Genomic DNA, 24281 nt, shown 5'->3' with positions numbered 1-24281 from the left:
GCCAACCCACAAACCACAGAACAAAATTTAGTAAAGACAAAACTTATGACTACAACATTTCTCCAAGAAGGTTCATTCCTTTACACCAGAGTTCGTTATCATAGTTTTTGGTAGAGACATCTGTTAGAGAATGTCCACACTTCTTGATCAATGAAAAAAAAGCAAATCAAAAACACACAGTGACATCTTCTGATAACCAGTAGAGTTAGTTCAGTTGTTAAAGTTCCGGGTTTCTCCAGTAGAGAAGTTTCAATTGGCGCAAGATTTGAACTTGCGTCGTAGAGGTGTACCGCCCGGTACATGCCTCCCCCGCAAAAGTCCTTCCAAGGGGTGACACAGAAGAAGAAATAATTTCCAAAACAATGTCCAGGTTTGTTGCCGATTGGTTGAAGAAGAATTTAGAGGAGAAAATACAACTTTTCCGTACTCGGAGGTCACTTAAGTTGTTTGATATAGATGGATGTGACTAGTTTAAGTCCAGTTTTAGAATTTCTTTGTAATAGTAGAATTGCGAAACAAAAACATTAATTCATGGGAGTAATATTTTTCTAAGACCACCAAAGGTTGATTGAAGCAAAAAATCATTAATTGCAGAAATAGAGTGTCCATGTAGCTGAAGAAGTACATTAGCTGTCGATTAATTTTGACGGCAAGAACAGTCGCCACTGCCAAAGTTCTGTCGAGGTTGCCCGGACCCCTCAAGTACCCTGAGATACACCTTTCCCGCTACTATGAGAGGGGTAGTCGTGGTGAAGCATGCCGCAGATACGAAGTTTGTTTACAGTCCTCGAGTAGCTTTCGGGTGGTGCGCCGCACATCAGCCTTGGCCGGAAAGAGGGCTCCGGCTCGCCGTACACTGGTTGACCTCACTGGAGTGGAGTGGGCCCGTACCCCACCTCAGAGGCGGTACGGCGCCGCACGGCTGCGGGGGCACTGAAACAGTAAGATCTCGGCGGCAGAATTTGTGTTGGACATTAATGTTTTAGGGTACTGTCTTTGTGGTGAGGCTGAGGGCCCAGCGGCGTGGAAACTTTATTTTATTTGCCACTGGTGTGGTTTGGCACGAGACGGAAGCGTGGTAATGGCCGAATTGACAGGAGAGCAGAGTAACTATGGGGAAGGTTGTACAAGGTAAATGAACAAACACAGAGCAGAAGGCCTTAAAAATAACCCCCCCAAAAAATATAACCTTAGGGGTTCTTAAAAGATGTTAAAGATCCAATGAGCAACTAATTTACACAGGTTTCACCTGAGTCAGGTGAACCCTAAAGATTCTCTCGGTGGCTGGATTGCTCACTAACAATGTGACCGGCGTAAGAAAATCTAAAATAATGCACGGCCCATGAAATCTGGGGGCAAGCTTGCCCGCGGGAACAGAGTTCTTGACCACAACTTGGTCTCCTACGTTTAAATTGGTGGGCCTCCGTCCACGATCATATCTTTCCCTAACCTTTTCATGAGAAATTTTAAGATTGGTATTAGCCTTCTTCCAAATATCTCTGATATTATCTGGATCTATTGTCTCAGGTAGAATATCTCTAAGAGACCAAAGCTTAGAGAGCGGCGTGTTAGGAACAAACTTAAACATCAAGGAAGCTGGAGTAAACTTATGAGATTCGTGAACCGCCGAATTTAAAGCGAAAGCTAACCACTGCAAGGACGTGTCCCACCTAGAATGATCATCATGATGATAGGCAATCAGAGCCGACCTCAGATTACGATAGACCCGTTCAGCCCATATTGTGGAAAGACACACAGACGTAATCCTTGGCATAATGGTGTGGGGAGCCATAAGATATGCGTTCAGGTCACCTCTAATAGTACTTCGGCAGACTTTGACGGCACAGCGATACGTCACAGGTATTCTGCGTCCGCATGGCCTACCCCGTATGGTACAGCACCCTGGGACAGTGTTCCAACTAGATAATGCACGTCCACAGACAGCACGTGCGTCTATGGACTGCCTAGATCATGTTGAGTTCCTCCCGTGGCCTGCAACATCCACGGACCTCTCCATCATTGAACACGTGTGGGATGACATTGGAAGGGAACTCCATACCAGTGCTAACCTGCGGGGTCTGGAGAGACAGCTGCAACAACTGTGGACGAACATACCTCAGGAGAGGGATCCAAATTCCGTTTGGCACCATTCCGAACCGCGTAAGTGCATGCATGCATTGCGGCCGACTTGGGAGGGGTGCGATACCCTACTGACCTGGCACCAACATTCTACCTGTAACTGCTAACGGCCTTATCTCTTTCATCTATTGTTGTAATCAGTTCAATAAAGGCACATGGTCTAATAATAATATTATTGTCTTTATGTCCCACTAACTAACTTTTCGGTTTTCGGAGACGATAAGGTGCCGTAATTTTATCCCGAAGGAGTTCTTTTACGTGCCAGTAAATCTACCAACAGGAGGTTGACGTATTTGATCACCTTCAATTTCACCGGACTGAGTAAGGATTGAACCTCCCAATTTTGGGGCGGATAGCCAGCCCCTCAACCGTCTGACCCACTAAGCCCGGCACCACATGGTCTTTCCTGCACATGTAGTTTCATTCACTTTCTACCAGTCCTTCTGGGTTCTTAACATTTTTGTCACACAGTGTAATACGGCATTAGAAAGATACATTATTTTCAATCGTAAATCTACTTATTTAATCATGTCAGAAATGTTACATGAAATGTCTATAATCTTAACAACTTCATAATACAACATTTGTAATGATGTATGACAATAAAATGGACATCGATTGCGTAACGAATGGAGATAATTTATCTCTAGATGATCTTTACCGAGATTTTAACAATAAAACATCTGGATGTCGGAGTTTTGTTCCACATTTACTGTGTCGGAGGACAACGGCATGGAGCAGTTATATTCGAGTGCAAAGACTAACCAGCTCCACTACTGTGGTCGGCATATACATTGTGACAGCTGCCACTGCACTCTTATTAGCCTGAAGTAACTTCTACACCCTGCATGACTATCGACACTGAGATTTTTCGGTCGCCTGATCGTCCCCATAATCTTGTAAGTGCCATCATTTTGAATACAATTAAAGTGAATTTTTTATATTTAGTTTTCGAACGCCTAATGTAAGTCTGTTGAACGATAATAAGATGGGCCAATCAAACGTTCTACCAAATGCTACACATTATGAAGACATTTTCCATTGCTGTAGACATCTAACTCATGCTGCATATGGATTACCTTTGGCTTCCTGTGGAGATGTTTTCAGTGCCAAAGATAGATATCCAGATGTTACACATACTTATAACTTACTTGTTAAAACTAGAATATAGCCTCTATTGTGTGCATATTAAGAACCAATCCGTCACAGCCATAAGACGGTGCGACGCAAAGTACTTTGTAAATAGGCAAACCAATCTCTTTTCCATTTAAAGGTCATGTTCCCTTGTTGGCTCTAATATCCTGTCAGTACCTCCTTTCCTTTCATTTAGAATCTGTTTTACGTCGCACCAACACAGATAGGTTTTATGGTGACGGTAGGACATGAAAGGGCGTGGAGTGGGAAGGAAGAGGCCGTGGCCTTCATTAAGGTACATCCCCAGCATTTGTCTGGTGTAAAAATAAGAAACTACCGAAAACCATATTCAGGGCTGTCGACGGTGGGGTTCGAACTCACTATCTCCAGGATACAAGCTCACAGCTGCGCGTCCTAAACCGCACGTCCAAATCGCCCGGTGAATATCCCTTTAATCTACAGATAAGTTCTTCCCGTTTTTCGAGGAAATTGCCCACTTTCTGTGTTCATATTTAATTTTGAACACTCTGACAGTTTTAGCCTACCCTTCAAAATTCATCCGTCTAAATTTGTTTCATTTCATGTGATACTTATCTCTCTTCGGTCTTTCTCATAGTCATAGAACATCTTAATAACCCCGATACTGTGTCGAACTTCAATAACCTGCGATACAGAATAGATAACCGCGTAATGAACGCAAGCACGTGAGGTGGGAGAAAAATAGGGAACGGTCACGCAAGACCAAAAGCAGGGAAAAAAAGAGACAAACAACACGAAAAATCTTTAATGTGAGTGTGAACTCAACTCAAGGTATTTAGTGTCTGATCGCCATTCTGCTAATATCGGCAACATATTTCTCTCCAGTATAGTCTTGCATTCGAGTGAGTTAATTTCTCGCCTAGAATGTGAAAGGAATATGAAATTATGTAGAAACCATTTGAAACAATGAAATGAATATCTCTGATGATAACTCCACGACTGAAAAGAATACGCAGCATGTGTTTTAATTTACTGAAACTCTGAAGTACAAAGTTTTACTCTCAGAAAATATTGCAGTATTCTTCAATTTACGTATGTCTACAGTTGATATTAAAAATTCATTAGAGAGTATAATAATTTTATAAACAGAAGTGGAGTACATTGAAACACAGACTATTTGAAATTCTGAGCTTAATCAAAAATGAATTACATCAAATATGACTACGTTGAATAGAATAACTTCAAAGTAATATTCTCGATTCCACATGTAGTATTTGCTTTACGTATACAAAGTATGCAGGGCACATTGTAATATTTAAACCCTATGTACGTTTCAAAGCTACATAGAAAAATACACAAATAATATTTGGGAAATGTCTGCTAATTGGGTTTGATCCTGAAACGTAAAATTCACATACACGCTTTTCCTTCATTAAAGAGTCTTTGTGCTTTGTGGATATGCGAGGGTTAAGGCATTTCATTGCAAGTATTTTGTTTTAGCATGGGTGCGGGATCCACCAGACAAATCGAAATATACAGATAGGAGTGCAGGGGAATGTATTAAAAATGTCGAGTAGGTTTACCAGTTGTAGGGTTCAAAGGGACGAAACTGTCAGGCAGGAAATCATTGCGCTACATAACGTTCATTCTGAGAGAGTACAGTAAACTTTACGGCAAACCCTCAAAGCAGTCCCCATAGGTTATCCAGATCTCTTTGCCAATAATGCGGTAGACGTCGGATAAAAGTCGCCTTGCTATGAGTGAATTTTGCAGTCTCATCCTTCTCAACGTTGTCAATGTCCTCTAGCGTCCCAAACAGCTTCCCACGCAATGGTTATTTAACTTTGGGGATGGGACAAGTCCGGTGAACATGGAGGCTTTTCCAGTAGGCTATTTCACACGCTGTTCTTGCCTGGCCACATCCAGCCTGCACGGAGCTTACTCACTACTGCTCTCCCATCGCCTGTGCTTGGTACCTCTCCAATACACCGCCATCTCGTGCTGTGTCCATGTACTATGAGTGTCACGCTTTCCAGGACGTATGACCAGTACGTGGTAGCACCGTAAAAATGTGAGAAAAATTAGTTGGTATGACTTATGACCCAACCCTCGTACTTGTCTTCGTATCCGTACTAGAGTGTCTATAATAATCGTTCTAAATAAGAAAGTGATTCAGAAGTAATGTTCCCTTCATACTGTGCAGAAACAGTTAATCGGATGTTGCTATAAACTACTCGAACTACTTGATTTGGAAATATTTTGTTTTGATGCCGTACTACAGTAGGTTAACGTGCTGGCTTTCTGAGCCCAAGTTGGCAGGTTTGATCCTGGCTCAGTCCAGTATTACTACTAATAGTACAGATGACATGTCAGACTATGAAGTCCGCAGCAAAGCTGTGACGGGCTTGTGAGATATCCGTGTTTTGTTAATATGTTCATGCCCACTGGATCACAAACGAACCCCATGAATTTGTGTGTTCAACCCTTGTCTGGTTTCTTTATGTGCTTGGGTATGAAATTAGGTGAATCTTCATAGCAAACTTTTACGCCCGGATGTCCTTCCTCACGTCAACCTTATCAGAGTAGTAAATGAGATAAAATGTATGGCATGATATATGATAGTCGAAAGAGAGTGTCTGAGGCACGGTGCCAGCACAAAGCATACTCCTGTCGAACAGCACTAAGGGTTCGCTCAACGCTTACATCCCCAACCGACGGACGGATCACGATCAATATTATTTTATGCCCTCATTCCATATGACCAGTGCGGAGAGATTAGGAACTGAACCCAGGCTTTGGGCACAAAATCTATGCGATGCAGAATTTGTGTGGACCATTGTATATAAGTAATCAAGCAAAGTCATCTCTGTACAGGCCATGTAGGCCCTGGGAGTTGTGGAAGGTAAAGGCCTCAACTATTCGTAACCTCGGGACTTGATGGGGTAGAGTGGTTAGCTCTACGCACGACCGCCTTTGCCCCCAGACTGAGTGAACCTCAGGGCAATATGCACCTCCGGAAGTGGAAATCTCATTTCTTAAATTTTACGACTTCCTGACGGGGATTCGAACCCACGTCCTTCCGGGCGAACCGAGTACGCCTTTACCGCCTCGGCCAGGCAGCCCCTGTATATAAGTAATATGATATGTAAATAGACATAATCAGTATTAGTAACAAAAATAGTTATATGTATATATGGGCCAGCCCCACTGTATAGGGGTAACGTGCCTGCCTCTTACCCGGAGTTCTCGGATTCGATTCCCGGCAAGATCAGGGAATTTTATCTTAGGGCTGGTTCGATGTGCACTCAGCCTGCATGATTACAATTGAAGAGCTGTCTGACGGTGAAATGGTGGCCTCGATCTAGGAAGTCAAGAATAACGGACGATTCGTCAAGCTGACCAAGTGACACCTCGCACTTTGCAGGCCTTCGGGCTGAGCAGCGGTCGCTTAATAGCTCGGTAGGCTATGGTCCTTCGGGCCTGTTTCAGCAGCGTGGGGTTTTGTGTGTGTGTGTGTGTGTGTGTGTGTGTGTGTGTGTGTGTGTGTAAATGGGTATATCATTCAAGCTATCTCAGTAGGCCTACTGTACTATAATTTTGTGTGCAATAGCTCCAATCTAGGAGTAGCCTATTACTCACAGAAATCATTGTCAGTAACCTAGCCGGGCAATCATTAAGATCGAGGAATCGAGGAATACAAAAAAAAAAAAAAAAAAAAAAAAAAAAAACATGAGTCTACGCACTAAAACACCAGCCACTTGAAAACCAATTATGGCCAAAACGTGGATGGCATTTTGAAAACAATGGAATTTATTTCTCAGGGGCACCTGCAATACTGGTGTAGAATTCTCATCCACCGAACGACAATCAGCTGAAATTCAAACATGAACACAGTGGATAATACTGTAGTTGAGCGTTCTGTATTTGTGTGATTCTTGCAAAGTGTAATTTTATTTTTGTCCTCTTGGTATTGATTCTACAGTTTTCGTCACGTTTTAATTTTCTTATTGGAATTACTTTCTGTGTTTCAATGATTTTTTCAATGATATTGTACTAAGATTTTTTTTTTTGCTAGGGGCTTTACGTCGCGCCGACACAGATAGGTCTTATGGCGACGATGGGATAGGAAAGGCCTAGGAGTTGGAAGGAAGCGGCCGTGGCCTTAATTAAGGTACAGCCCCAGCATTTGCCTGGTGTGAAAATGGGAAACCACGGAAAACCATTTTCAGGGCTGCCGATAGTGGGATTCGAACCTACTATCTCCCGGATGCAAGCTCACAGCCGCGCGCCTCTACGCGCACGGCCAACTCGCCCGGTGTACTAAGATTTTATATTGGTATAAGTTTGATAGTCAAGCTGAAAATTTCATACCGAAAATTGGTTTTTCACATTTCAAAAGTAACAACAATATTTCCGAACCGTTTAAAGATTGTGAGGGGAGGTTTTCATTGAAAATCATTACGTTTACTCCTTTTGAAGTAAGATGGGTACTTCTTCGGGAACAAAATATTAATTTTGTCATACTGAATGAATGCTATTTTCATTTTTGCTTTGCAAGTTGTGTAATAGCAGAGGCATCGTGCACAGGATGAAGGTCAAACCATAAATCGCATTTTCCGAATCTGAACAGTTTTCTCTTTCTTCTGCGAAGTTTAGCAATTGTCGCGTCCTATTCCAGTAGTACGTATCGACTTGCGTAATTCGACAAATGGGTCGCACTTACATCCACAAGTCGATGAAACTGAATTCTGGTTCATTGACAGATCTAAAATTTCAAAGGTACCAAAAGAGTGATCGTGGGAGAAGGCCCACGTAGAGACCTATTATCTACAGACTGAAAGCAAATAACCCTTCAGTATGCATAGAAGAATAAAGTGCGTACAGTATACAGAGAGGAAGTTATGTCTGTACAATAAGTTCAGAATTGGTGCCGTGAATTCGCAGACGTTCGATCGACTGTGAAAGACAAAAATTCAGAGTAGTTATCCATGGACATCAGAAGATTCTCTAATTTTCCTAATGAAATGGTATGAGGCGGGTCATTAGAACTAGTGTTCCCCGACGCTGGCCAGTTTCCGCTCAGGGATAACTTCCACCACTCTGTGCTGCTGCTGTTGTGGTGATGAAAAATTTTCTCGCTTATCAAGTACTAATTAACTATTTCTGTGACGCTGCTTCCGTACATTTTGAGCAGGCTGCAGTCTAATTTCAAACAGAACTGTTGTTGTTACAGAGTAAAACACCCCAAATTAAGAGCGGTATTTCTTCTTCGTAATGTAATTTTTTTTTTTTTTGCTAGTTGCCTTACGTCACACCGACAGAGATATGTCTTGTGGCGACAATGGGACAGGAAAGGGCCAGGAGTGGGAAGGAAGCGGCCGTCGCCTTAATTAAGGTACAGCCCCAGCATTCGCCTGTTGTGAAAATGGGAAACCACGGAAAACCATCTTCAGGGCTGCCGATAGTGGGGTTCGAACCTACTATCTCCCAAATACTGGATACTTGCCGCACTTAAGCGACTGCAGCTATCGAACTCGGTTTTTGTAGTGTAAAGGTATATATAATAGTTTGAGTCTCATAGTAGTGTATCCTCTAATTGATGGGATATCCAAAAATATCTTTAGGTCCAGCAGCCAATGTTGTTGCTTTATTAGCACCATCCGGAGACCACGTGTAGAGTACATTTCAACAGAACACCTGCAAACGTCAAAACCTGTAACATTCTACGGAAACTCTCAGGAACAGGCTAGAGTATAACTGCATCTACCTTAAGAACAAGAGCTCTTGCTTTAGTTTACCCAGCAGCTGAATATTGCAGTCCATTATGACTTAAGAATGCTCACACAATGGAAATTAACATTCAACTGAATGACGCAATGAGGACTATATCCAGGACCATCCAGTCTACACCTTTATAATGGCCACCAGTACTTTACAACATTCCTCCCCTTCTCATCTAAGAAGACAAATGGCACTGAAAAGAGAATGGCTTAAATGCTATGAACATTCTCTCCTGCCAACACATCAGGACTGCCCACATCAACACCTTAGGTTAAATTCAAGGAAACCATCTTGGGTAATAGGTGAGAGACTGATCCAAAAACAATTTAACGTGAATAAAACATGGCGCACGTGGTTCTTTTCAAACCCAGACACTAGGCTTAATCCTGGACACAGTTAACCGTCCTCCTGGTTTCAATCTACCTAGTGACATCTGGACGTCATTAAATCGAATAATAGCCCAACATGGGAAATGTTAATACTGGAAGCATAAGTGGAACGTAAATGAGAAACCTTACTGTGAATGCGCCGACGTGCCCCAGACTCCCAACATATCGCTAAGGATTTCACACTCAGGAAGTTCAGCAGAACAATGCAGAACATCCATGATGCCACTGCTGAAGCTGTAAAATGGTTAAGCATGTTGGACATTCAATTCTGACACTACTGCATCATGCGATCTAAATCCCATTCTGTATGTGTTAAGACTGCTCAAATATGAATTTAGTTGTAAATAATACTCTATCATTGTTTGTAAACTTGTATCCTTCTGCCATAATAAATAGTCCGACTCGTTGGCTGAATGGTCATAATACTAGCCTTCGGTTCAGAGGGCCCCAGATTCGATTCCCGGACGAGTCGGGGATTTGAACCTTCATTGGTTAATTGCAATGGCTCGGGGGCTGGGTGTTTGTTCTGTCCCCAACATCCCTCTAACTTACACACCACACGTAACACTATCCTCCACCACAATATCACGCAGTTACCTAAACATGGCAGATGCTGCCCACCCTCATCGGAGGGCCTGACTTAGTAGGGTTGCATCCGACTAGAAATAGCCACACTAAAGTAGTAGTAGTAGTAGTAGTAGTAGTAGTAGTAGTAGTATACATATACTGATAAATAAATATTTGGATAGTTATTTACTGCATATATTGTACCAGGGAATTATTTGATAATAAGGCATAACTAGATATTTCGAAGAGGAATGATATCACAGGGCGCACTGGGTGTAGCCCTGGAGCTGGTTAGAGAGAGAGGTCCTAACTGCAGTGAGTTCCAAATTCTTTAAACTGATTTTATTCATATAAGGTTTTCACTTTACATTTTTGGTGCTTACAGTGAAGTTATATCCATACATCCTCCTTGATGAACAGCGACCCAGCCAGGGAAACATGATGCCTCGTGTACACCATCCAAACCATGGAAAAACGATCCATCGTGTGCAGCAACCAAACCATGGAACTACGATCCCTTGCAGACAGCAACCAAACCGTGGAACCACGAGCCGGTTGTACACAGCAATGGGTCGTCGTCGACTCTTAAAAGTCCCGGCCCGGGGTAAGTACTCACTGATTATGATACGCGAGTGTCCACATTTAACTGTACCCCGAGTATCGGAAACATTCACATAAACCACAGCACATTGTGAATTGTAATCGTTGACTCGGTTCTAACTCAGAACCCCCAAAACGAAAAATTTGAAAAACAATTTTCACTTGGGAAACTTGTGTGGCTTTCCACAAGAGAAAAAGAAATAAACTTTGGCTTCTATCATTGCATAGAGTCTTTGTAGAAAATTGAAATTTGCGCTATTCACTGGAACTATTTACAAGACATTTTATTCCTATTCATGTCGAGAAATAGAACGTCTGATGGAATAACTGTACTCTTATTTTTAATTCAAAAGAAACTGAATGTTTGTAGCGACCTACCAGAAGCACAATTCACTTGGAAATTTTACTTGCATTTTTTTTTTTTTTTGCTAGTTGCTTTACGTCGCACCGACACAGATAGGTCTTATGGCAACGATGGGACAGGAAAGGGCTAGAAGTGGGAAGGAAGCGGCCGTAGCCTTAATTAAGGTACAACCCCAGAATTTGCCTGATGTGGAAGTGGGAAACCACGGAAATCCATCTTCAGGGCTGCCGACAGTGGAATTCGAACCTACTATCTCCCGAATACTGGATACTGGCCGCACTTAAGCGACAGCAGCTATCGAGCTCGGTCATTGGCATTTTACATGAATATCTATGAGTGCACTTGTGTATATTTGTGTAGTGTAAATCAATTGGAAAAATCACTATTATTCTTAACTATTGCATTCTATACGAAGCAATTATTATTATTATTATTATTATTATTATTATTATTATTATTATTATTATTATTATTATTATTATTAATGTGAAAGGTCTCTTTGAAGATAACCAACATATCACTTTCACTACCGCATTTGATATAATGTCTAAGTGAATTATTACACAATTGTTGTACGAACAGTAAAGTCTCCGTATATTATGTTGAATAACAGAATGTTAAAGTTTAAGTCGAATTCACTTCGAAAATCACTATTCCGGCTTCTACCGTAAATGTAAACATTAGTTATACAAGTCTTAGGATCACCTCCTTCAATATTAAAAAGGCCCTTAACGAGGTTCAACTTACTGAAAGTTTATACGTACCGTAACGCCGGAATGATTCTATGTTCCACAACTCACAGGTCATTTAGGCATAATTCAGCCCTGCGAGCTGACTACATAACAGGCGGCGAACCAACATCGTCGTGTTACCGGTGTGAACTGAAGTGACAGGATGAAGAGTTATGGCCTTTTATACAGTCCTAGCTCTATCGTAATGTTTTACAAAATCTTAAATAGCTCCGTAAACTCTTGATAGATTTTGAAGAAATTATCATTAGGAGACTTTTAAAATGTGCACTATATGATGCCGTTGTTTCTGAATCGATACCTCAATTGGTTTAGGACATACAGTAGAACATTTGTTGCTTGGATGTCTCCAGATCATATGACGCAACCTGTTCTTAACACCGCGTTGGCTGTGCGATGACGAAGCCAGTGTTGTGCGGGTTGACTACTTGCTCCTGCGAGAATTAGTATGAGCACTGACAATACACTCGCTAATCTAAATATTAAAAGAATTTACTAAATCACCTTTGGCAAATCCGACCGTCCGCTCTACTGGACCTATTTGTTTCATTTTTGTTTTTATCTCTCCATAATTACCTGCCGGTGAATCATGAGACATTGATAGGTTTTTCAAGTTCAGCCAACTTCGACTAATCATAAAATAAAGTCATTAGATGATCATTCCAATAATTGCAGGTGAAGGCTTTACTCTACCTACAATACATTCGGTACTTAGCAGGTTGCTAAGCGACTAACACTTCCATTAATATTCTGATTATGTGGTTTTCGTCGTTAATAATGTCATTGCATGCATCCATGTTTGGTTTCTACCTGTCTAGCTAGAAAGTAAACACTTCCTCTGATCAAAGAGAACACTACGCATTGCTATATACTCTTTGAATCTCTAATCTTTACCAGCTTCCAAATATATTCAACAGCTGGCAGAACGTTCATAATACACGCTGCTAAGAGAAAAAGTCTGGTTACAAACAAATGGGAAGGCATAAGGCAAACTGCAATATATCATACCGTAATACAGAATCCAACATGGCGATTGCCTTGGGCCATTGCCCTCGCGTAGATTTGCAGTCTGCTGTGAAACAAAAGTAAAGCAATGGACTTAAGTTATAGATATAATTATTAACGCTGATGATTTTCATAATTTCGGAACGGAAGAACTATTATATTCAACATTGACTGCGTTTAAAAGGCACAGGGATGATATTATTTATCGTTTAAAAATGTAAATCAGGAACACATATTCGTCCCACGTAACCTTCAAAACATAAAAACTGAAAACCATTAACATTTGCCAACATCTATCATACCAAGGTAAAGTATAATTAAAAGAAAAAACACCAAATCCCGACTCCAGTACCCTGAAGTGCCATTATCAATTACTATAAAGTACAGTAGCCAATTTTAAACGTGCACGTAATGATGAATTTTTAAAAATAGGTATGGTATCACTTAAGATTGAGGGAAAGGAAGTATAATTAAGCTGACACTAAAGAAGATCAATGCTGTCAAATTTCAGCAGTTCGCATTCGCCTGCCTTTACGCTTGGGAGTTCACTGTTAGGCTAGCTATCTTCACATTTTTGGTCGGGAGGTCCCTAGCCGCTCTCATTGGAAATAAATCAACCGAATGTTTGTAATTGTTGATACAATTATTTTACAGGATCAATTGCTTTCCAGAAAATCTGGACTGTCACAAACACAAAGTTCCAGGCGAAATAAAATTATAGTATAAAATTAAGACTTTACATTAAACACACAAGAATGTAACTCTAAAGCTACAGACATATTTGTAGAAACAGAGTGAGTGGCTGCGCCGTTTGGGTCACATAGCTGTTAGTTTGAATTCGGGGGCTGCTTTAAGGTGTTTTTCACTTTTCTATGTTCACACCAGGAAGATGTTGACGCGGTACCTTAACTAAGGCCACGGCCACTTTCTTGCGAATCCTAGCCACTTCCCATCCCATCGTTACCATAAGACTTATGTGTCGGTGCGATGGAAAACAAATTAAAAAACAGAATCGTAAATTGTCAGTCAACGTCACAATAAAGAAATCTACAAAAACACTTCACACATAATTAACAGGTAATACAAATCCTAAAAGTAAATGTTCAAAACAGTACCCGGGCAGCGCATGGAGCAATTTTATATCTAATCTATTTATGACGAATGCTGAATAGCAGCACGGGCTATGTAGTAATTATGACGTACTTTATTTAATAAATACTTGATATACGGTCAATCCCGGTACAATATACAGCATTGTAATACAAACACAAAAATACTGAGTTTCCATGCGAGATACTGAATACAGCGGATTTTTAAAAATAATGGTACCAACATAAATTAGCGTTGTAACTGTATTATTAACTCCAGGGCAATTTCCACATGAGGCATAATCCAGTGAAATACGCGCTTAGATTTTGTAATAAAAAGCACAGACATTTTGACTAGCAAAATATATGACAAGCATTACTTATTCGGGAATCACATTAGGTGCTACTGAAAGTAGGGTAACGCATAGTTGACACATGCCACTTGTGAAACGGAGTGTTCCTTGCAGATTGGGTTTTTACAATGTAGAGAAGAACTTTTAATTTTCCGATATTTCATTCTTTAAAAAAATCGCATCGCCTTTGCTTTGGAAATGGTCCCTCCATACCAAGATTTCTTGGACTTGAGTGTTTAACGGGGTTTTCACCAATTACCCTTTTTAAATTATCCCTTTCAAGTATCTCGCAAGTTCCTCCACATCATTTCTTCACTTCAGCTGGTCATTCAAAAGGTACTTATCTATAGATAATTTGAACTTTCTTCCTGACATTCGATGCCAATTTTAGCACACGAAAAATAATATACGCATTTGTTATTTCTATATTAATAACTGCATGGAAGATTGCTTGGGGGTATATTCCAGTTCTTCGCTGGAAAGTGTATGTAGCGCATTTCTGGTATAGAGGATCCACTCCATTTCTTGTTGGGTTATATAGTTCTACCATCCCTGGTTTTCCTACATAACCTATGGCTCTATTGTGATGCATACATGAAATCAACACAACGCTTCTATTGTTTTCTGCAGCAAAGAAAATATTATTTTCTCTAGTGCATCCAAATGAGTTACATCTATTCAGTTTATTGTAAATATGCATTTTAGCCAACAATTTTAAACTAATAAGTATTCTGATCAAGGGATCTATAAAGGGACATACCGGTAATAGACTTTATGTGTTTGTAGTTACCAGATTTCTTCCGTGGAAAAATTCTGGAAGTTGAAGAGTATACAGACGATGCGTATTTTTTATTGCTAGGTCTTCAATACCCTTTATTGAGAAAATTAAAACGCACAGTTTGGCTATATGTATTTCACTTAAGTATTGAAAATATCACACAATACAAGCGCATAGGAACATACAGCCGGTGATATTACCGGAGGACGAGTTGTAATCTCAGTAAAAACTTCCATTAAGGGATAAAACAAAAAAGGAACGAAACTAGAAAGGAAAGGAAAGGAAAGAAACGGTGATACAAAAGTAGAACGCAAGAGAGGGAAGGGCGAAGAAAATAGCAGGTTGTTTGGGGAGGAGATAAGTCGTACCTTGCAGGCTCTTAAATTTGAAGTGGATTTAATTTCTCCTGGGAAGGAACTTAGCGTTTGAGATACTACGCAGAACCTACAAGGAGAGAAGTAAAAGCCTACGAGAGAAAGAGGTGCTTAGGTACCTTACCTCAGGTTTTAATATTAGACAGTGTTCTGTTGATGGGCTTGGGCATTGTGCTATAACTATACATTACTTCGTAAGCGATCGGCGTCAACTTCGTACTAGGAGAAGGAGGCTAACTTCCTGCGGGTATTATAGGCTATGGCTATATTTCCTACTGCGATTTTAAAGTCAGAATTAATAAATGGCATTAGAAATGTTCACCTTACAGTCAAGATGTAGCAAGACCATGTAATTCATACAACATCCTATCTGGTCCCCAACTATAATCCTTCACACTGTGCATACCCTATGCCATCTCCATAAAGTCCTTCATTCTTCACAGCCATTTCACCTTACTTAATATTTAAAATACCTATCCTATCCCAGTATTAACACCAGATCTACTAATAATTCCATCTTTGCTTTACCTACCCACAGAACTGCCATTTACGTGCAGTACTTGCCTGCCATGAGTGGAACCTCACTACTGAGAGTAGGGCCTACTACAGGGATAAGTTCTAAGAAGCGCTTTGGAGACATTTTATGCACCAGTAAAGGTCCTATGAAAACTTAATGCAGCTAATCACAACCATTCTGCTGTCACGGGTGCTCTGGTAGAAGATTCATTTAAAATTCTTAATCATTTTATCAATGTTACTAAATTTAATGCACTACCCGTTATTAACACATAGGAAATTAGTTCTTTTTTCAAATTGTCCTCTTATTATATTTAATTCATGTTTACTTAATTTTAATTCAATTTTTTTTATTTTGTTCAATTATTGTAATGTAATACAATTTAGTAATGGTGATCTGCCAATTAGAACACATTTCAATGCTAGCAAATCAAACTTGCGTACGCAGACGTATTGTTTACAATCCCTTATCCAACACATTAGTGTAAAAACATCATCATTGATAAGGATGTATACTGCATTTAATGGCCTGATCAAAACTCATGCTATGAATCTCCCAAAGTCTCTAACAGACTTCAGAAAATGTCTACTGAGTTTATTCAGCGAAAATACTTTCGTCGTCTTATTAAAAGAAAGCATTTTGTAAAAAGTAAAGGGAATATAATCTCTGTATACTTCGGGGGTTTTATCTTTACAGTAATAACCATATGACCGAGCTCGATAGCTGGAGTCGCTTAAGTGCGGCCAGTATCCAGTATTCGGGAGATAGTGGGTTCGAACCCCACTGTCGGCAGCCCTGAAGATGGTCTTCCGGGGTCTCCCATTTTCACACCAAGCAAATGCTGGGGCTGTACCTTAATTAAGGCCACGGCCGCTTCCATGCCACTCCTAGCCCTTTCCTATCCCATCGTCGCCATACGAAGTATCTGTGTCGGTGCGACGTAAAGCAACTGGCAAGAAAATCATATGCGTGACCTGTCAGTATGTGCCCGTGCCTGCACACAAACAGAATCAGTGACCGGTAATAGAATCTAATGCTGATGTGTATATAATAATTTTAATCTATTGTTGATTTTGTCATTATTCCTAAATTTCATTGTTATATATTTTTTAAACTTGTACGATATTTTTCCTAATTTGTATAACCTATTATTTTGTAACATCTGTCGATAATTGGAGTGTAACTCTCTAAAATATGCATATGTCATAGTGTCCGGTTAGATGGAAGAGAAGGCCTGGAGGCCTTAATCTTGTCAGATAAAATGAAACATCACTTGATTACTCTGCCCCTTACCTGAAGGACGCGAGCTTGATTCTCGGTCAGATCACGATTTTTGACGGGGTTGGGTGTGCATTGTCAAAAATACAACACTGAAAATTTTATTTAACTAATTTGATCGAGGATGACCCAATTATAACACACACAATTTTATTCGACAATGAATGGCAACGCGTCGGTAATTAGTGTCTATTTACAGAAGTATCTCACGCTTACAGCAGTTTTTCGGCTGGCAGTCTTTATCATAACAACAAAAAGAGCACAGAATATGCAAATACATACCACACCTAATTACAGGTCCTCAAGACCATAATACTTTTCCTACCTTCGTCAACTTTTATCCTCTTTACCAAATCTACTTTATCCTTCCGCTTTATTTTTCTCAACTCGGATGGAAACTCACAGTACAACAGTAAATTTTTTCGCGTATAATTAGAATTCTCCTTTGCTTTGTAATTCTCTATCTTGCTAATTTGGTGTTTTTATAAATATTCAAAACTGTACTATTCTTCTGTAATATTGTGCTCTTTTTCCTAGACTTTTTATAACTATTAAAGTGAGGACATAAGTATTTTCGGACTTAATCCATACAACAGGAATATTCAGCCTGGAGAGGCCACAACCCGCTCTACAGCAGCGATAACACAGGTGTCCTTGCACTGGAATGGCAAGGAGTTAAGCAGGCACCTTGTCCGTCCACGCCATTAAGTGGGTATGCATACCTTCCAGGCATTCTAAATGACAATGCGAACGGACTTTTCCCGCCGTCTAACAGTTACTGTTAGCTATAGTTCAGTATTTCTACGTAGTATAAATTTATGAACGGTTAACTTGCCCATATTTGACTGGAGAGCAGGCAGGCAAGCTATTCGCACTTAAACAATAAAATAGGCAGGCTGCTGCACTCCTGTCCAGGTCAAGCTCAGCCCAACTTGCAACGTTGCGGTTTCTTTTACTTTTATTTGTTTACTGTTTTGATATTAGACTAGTGCCAATGCAAACAGGAAGGGCTTTACTTACCTGAATTTACACAGCATTCGTCAACACACAATAACTTTATTTAAGTAACGATTATTTAGTATATTTTCGTCATTTCAAAATTATGTTTAAAATTACTTCCAAATACAGACGTCTTACGCAACTAATTAACAAATAATATTCCACTTAACCTAAGAATATTTACCCAAATAAATACTAGGCTCTCTGAACAAAATATTTCGATATTTAAATAATTACAATTGAGGCAAATATAATCATGAATGCAATGTGTTATGGAATTAACCAAAAATGTTGAAAGCAAAGAGATGCATTCTCTAGGTACTGTTCAAGTGTTAAATATGTACAAAATAGGTACATTTTATAGTGGCCTTCTTGAGTCAAAATTTCGGAATCTTCTCCCAATGAAAATAAAAACAAATAATTGTGAACGTACACACATATTTCAGACGTGTAATTGTGCCACTTGCGCCCTTAGCTTGGGATTTCCTTGTACATATTGCATCTGAATAATTAATGCATGGACAAATTACCGCCCCGCCTGTGTGTATTACTACATTGTCATCAAGTCTTTGTGCATCAAGACGTGAACGCTTCGTCTAATTAAACTCCCCCTTCAGCTGAAGACACTTGCGCTGGGAGCACACTTGGCGGGTATGTTCAGTGCTTTTCTAGTTACACAAGAAAGCCGGGAAATCATTTGGGAATTATTTTTCCACCACCGCAGTGTACTTTAGTCGCCAATAAACTCTTCTTTGTAAGTGACCACACCATGTAGCTACACTAACATACTGCGGTACACTCACGTTGTATCGACAGCAAACTCCACATTTCTCTTGTCTAGTCCGACAGTCCAAACCGATCTCACGAAGCTTGTCCGGCTTAAGAAAACCCAGGTTTTTGTCCGGTACTGATATCGTGCGCAGTACGTGGGCACTCTTGATTTGCATGTTGCAGACTAACCTGGCGCAAGCAAGCTTGAAGCAGAATGTGTTCACCTTTGATCTCAACACACGACTGCTGTACACTTCGTTCGACTCCAGACAAGACCGATAATTCTCGATCCATCCACACACTGAAATACTCAACACTTGTCACTCGAAAGACAACAACTCAACATCAACAATTCAACTGCGGCCGACATTAATATTTATTCGCGGCGACCCTGCTTTTATATACGTGATGATGAAGTCCTAGTATTTTCGGGGTGCGGTCAGAATAGGGACGTTCTAGTTTTGCCTTCCAGAAAATCCATCAAAACACCAGACGAAAAGCACAGGGGAGGTGTGCCGAGAAGTTTGGAAGTAGGAGAAAGGGAAGAGGTAGGAAAGGGAAATGTGGAGTAGTGGACAGGAAAAGACAGGTGGAACAGGGTCATGGGATGGAGAAAAGGGAGGAGGAAGTAGTTTCTGCAGCTGTCAGGAAAGATAGGACTGACAAGGAGGGGAAGGGATCAAATGAGGTGGGTAGGGTTGAGGCTCCGGTCACGGGGGATTCTATCGTTAGACATGTCGGGAAAGTGTGTGGAGGAAAGGGTACCAGAGTACAGAGTTATCCAGGAATTAGGTTAAGGCAGATGTTGAGGAAAGTAGAAGGAGGAGGGAAAGGAGAAGGTGCTAGTGTTTCATGTTGGTACTAACAACGTAAGACAAGCAGGTATAAGTACCAACATAGTTGGGGATGTGTGGGATCTGGTAAATGCAGCTCGGGTGAAGTTTAAGGAAGTAGAGATTGTTATCAGTGGAACACTGTGTAGGAGGAATACTCACTGGAAGGTGATTGGGGATTTAAATGAGACTATGGAGTGGTTGTGTGGGAAACTGGGAGTGAAATTTCTAGATCCTGATGGGTGGGTAGGAGATAGGGATCTGCGCTCAGATGGCCTTCACTTAAATTGCAGTGGAACATATAAGGTGGGAAATTTGTTTAGAAGGGTTATAGGGAGGTACATTCAGAGAAACGGGGTGGCCTAGGGAGCGGTGTTAAGGGAACAGGGAACTGGAAATCAAGTAGGGATGACATAATACTGTTAGTGCTCAACTGTATAAGTATTGTAAAGAAAGGAATAGAATTAAGTAATTTAGTAGATATATACTTACCAGATATTGTAATAGGAGTTGAATCATGGCTGAGAAATGATATAATGGATGCAGAAATTTTCTCACGGAACTGGAGGGTGTACCATAGAGATAGGATATGAATGGTAGTAGGGGGAGTACTCATTCTAGTGAAGGAATAATTTATAAGAGACAAGCACGAAATTCTAGGGGTAAGGCTCATTTTAAGGATAATAGGCAACTTGATGTCTTTGGAGTGTACAGGCCAGGAAAGGGTAGCGCAGATGCTGATTCAGAATTATTTGATAAGATAATCAGCTATGTGGGAAACGATAAGGAAAGGAACGTGATCGTAGCGGGTGACCTCAATTTACCAAATGCCAATTGGGAAGGTAATGCGAACGACAGGAAGCATGACCAACAAATGGCAAATAAGTTAATATGGGAAGGGCACCAGATTCAGAAAGTGATGGAACCAACTAGAGGGAAAAATGTTCTGGATGTGGTGCTGGTTAAACCAGATGAGCTCTATAGAGAAGCCGAAGTAATCCGAAGTAATAGATGGTATTAGTGATCACAAAGCTGTTTTTGCCATAGTTAAAAATAAATGTGAAAGGAAGGAAGGTATTAAAATTAGGATTAATAGGCAGTACCACATGGCTTATGAAACAGGCATGAGGGAGTTTTAAAAAAGTAATTATGATCGCTGGAAAATGGCAAATAAAAATGTAACCGACTCTGTGGTGGGTTTAAAGCAATTGTTGAGGAATGTGAAAATATGTTTATACCTTTAAAGGTGGTAAGGAATGGTAAAGATCCACTACATTATATCAAAGAAGTAAAGAGACTAAGAAGAAGGTGCAGGTTGGAACGGAATAGAGTTAGAAATGGTTATGGAAGTAAGGAGAAATTGGAGGAACTTAGTAGGAAATTGAATCTAGCAAAGAAGTCAGCTAAGGATAAACTGACGGCAAACAAAATTGGTGGTCATACAATTTTTAGTGAAAAATGGAAGGGTGTGTATAGGTACTTTAAGGCAGAAACAGGTTCAAAGAAGGACATTCCAGGAATCATTAATGAACAAGGGGAGTGTGCATGCGAGGATCTTCAAAGGGCAGAAGTATGCAGTCAGCAGTATGTAAAGATTGTTGATTACAAGGATAATGTTCAGGTAGGGCAGGTGAGTAATACTGAAGAACTATTAAAATTTACCTGTGATAAAAATGACATTTACAGTAAGATACAAAAGTTGAAAACTAGAAAAGCAGCTGGAATTGATAAGGTTTCGAGGGATATACTAAAGACAATTGCTTGGGATATAGTACCATATCTGAAGCACTTGTTCGATTATTGTTTGCATGAAGGAACTTTACCAAATTAATGGAGAGTTGCTATAGTAGCCACTGTATACAAAGGATAGACATTAAGCTGAAAATTACAGGCCAGTCAGTTTGACATGCATTGTATGTAAGCTTTGGGAAAGCATTCTTTCTGATTATATGACATGTTTGCAAAATTAATAACTGGTTTGATAGAAGGCAGTTTGGGTTTATGAAAGGTTATTCCACTGAAGCTCAACTTGTAAGATCCCAGCAAGATATAGCAGATATCCTGGATTCAGGAGGTCAAATGGACCGTATCGCGATTTACCTCTCTAAGGCATTTGATAGGGTAGGTCATGGGATACTACTGGCAAAAATGAGTGCAATTGGACTTGACAAAAGAGTGACTGAATGGGTGGCTCTGTTTCTAGAAAATAGAACTCAGAGAATTAGAGTAGGCGAAGCTTTATCTGTCCCTCTAAAAATGAAGAGGGGAATTCCTCAAGGCAGTATTATTGGACCTTTATGTTTTCTTATATATATCAATGATATGTGTAAAGAACTGGAATCAGAGATAAGGCTTTTCGCAGATGATGTTATTCTGTACAGAGTAATAAACAAGTTACAAGATTGTGAGCAACTGCAAATTGACCTCAATAATGTTGTGAGATGGACAGTAGGCAATAGTATGATTTTAATTTCATGTGGCTATTTCTAGTCGAGTGCAGCCGTTGTAAGGCAGACCCTCCGATGAAGGTGGGCAGCATCTGCTATGTAACTGCGTGTTATTTTGGTGGAGGATAGTGTTATGTGTGGTGTGTGAGTTGCAGGGATGTTGGGGACAACACAAACACCCAGCCCCCGGGCTATTGGAATTAACCAATGAAGGTTAAAATCCCCGACCCAGCCGGGGATCGAACCCGGGACCCTCTGAACCGAAGTCCAGTACGCTAACCATTCAGCCAACGAGTCGGACAATGGTATGATGATAAACGGGGATAAAATTCAGGTTGCGAGTTTCTCAAATTGGAAAATTCCTCTCAGTTTTAATTACTGTGTTGATGGGGTGAAAGTTCCCTTTGGGGAGCATTGTAAATATCAAGGTATTAATATAAGGAAAGATCTTCATTGGGGTAATCACATAATTATGATTGTAAATAAAGGGTACAGATCTCTGCACATGGTTATGAGAGTATTTAGGGGTTGTAGTAAGGATATAAAGGGGAGAGCATATTTGTCTCTGGTGATACCCCAACTAGAGTATGGTTCCAGTGTGTGGGACACTTACCAGGATTACTTTATTCAGAAACTGGAAAAATCCAAAGAAAAGCATCTCGATTTGTTATGGGCGATTTTCGACAAAAGAGTAGCGTTACAAAAATGTTGCAAAGTTTGGGCTGCGAAGACTTGGGAAAAAGGAGACGACCTGCTCGTCTAAGTGGTATGTTCCGAGCTGTCAGTGGGGAGATGGCGTGGGAGGATATCAGTAGACGAATAAGTTTGGATGGTGTCTTTAAAAGTAGGAAACATCACAATATGAAGATAAAGTTGGAATTCAAGAGGACAAATTGGGGCAAATATTCGTTTATAGGAAGGGGAGTTAGGGATTGGAATAACTTACCAAGGGAGATACATACATACATACATACATACATACATACATACATACATACATACATACATACATACATACATACATACATACATTATCATTATAGACTGTTATGCCTTTCAGCGTTCAGTCTGCAAGCCTCTGAGAATGTACTAAACGTCGTCACAATCCTCGATTTGCAAGTAGTGTTGTGGCCTCATTTAGTTCTATACCTCCTATCTTTAAATCGTTAGAAACCGAGTTTAACCATCGTCGTCTTGGTCTCCCTCTACTTCTCTTACCCTCCGTAAGAGAGTCCATTATTCTCCTAGGTAACCTATCCTCCTCCATTCGCCTCACATGACCCCACCACCGAAGCCGGTTTATGCGTACAGCTTCATCCATCGAGATGTTCAATAAAATTCCAGTTTCTTTGCAATCATTTAAGAAAAGGCTAGGAAAGCAACAGATAGGGAATCTGCCACCTGGGCGACTGCCCTAAATGCAGATCAGTAGTGACTGAGTGATTGAGTGAGGTCACATGCTTCAGGCCATCCATGAGCGCTCCAGGCTCACTCATTAATTCTGGGAAGTATCGAAAGGGGCTAGACCAAGGTTGACAGTTGCACCATCACGTAATAGTATTTTTGGTAACAGTACACAATAATTCACAGCTCAGTAGTTGTCAACGGACCTTCCATACTAGCGTATCCGTTCCTAGTTAAGGAAGGTACCCTGAAGAGTAGTCGTTTAGCTAACAGAATTCTTCCTCCCTTAATATTATAATAATCTAAGAGTTGGCTACACCATACGTACTGTATAGCTCTAAACTTGGATTCGAGAAATGATGGATTAGAAACTCACATTGGTAGCGCCCAAAAGTAGTTTTCTACGATTTCATAACTGCACACCTGGCAAATTCTGGGGATGTTATCTAATGTACCTTAATTAGTGACACGGCTGCAACAAGCGCTGCACACTTTGAGCATCGTAACTTAGACGTGCTGTATTACCTGATTATCTCCAAACACACTGCCTCGATTCGGACATTGGCGTCATTCGTTGACATTATTCTATAGAGTTATTTCAGCATTATTCGTTCTTTCTTGCCATTTTCAATGGGCTGCACGATCTTTAAGTGTACGACCTAAATTTCGCCGGGACCATCGGCAATGCAAATTGGCTATACACAACCGGTGCCTAACAGTTTGAATGAACAT

Source organism: Anabrus simplex, chromosome 1 (assembly GCF_040414725.1).
Source record: "Anabrus simplex isolate iqAnaSimp1 chromosome 1, ASM4041472v1, whole genome shotgun sequence".
Taxonomy (NCBI): domain Eukaryota; kingdom Metazoa; phylum Arthropoda; class Insecta; order Orthoptera; family Tettigoniidae; genus Anabrus; species Anabrus simplex.
Note: the sequence above shows the minus strand (reverse complement) of the source record.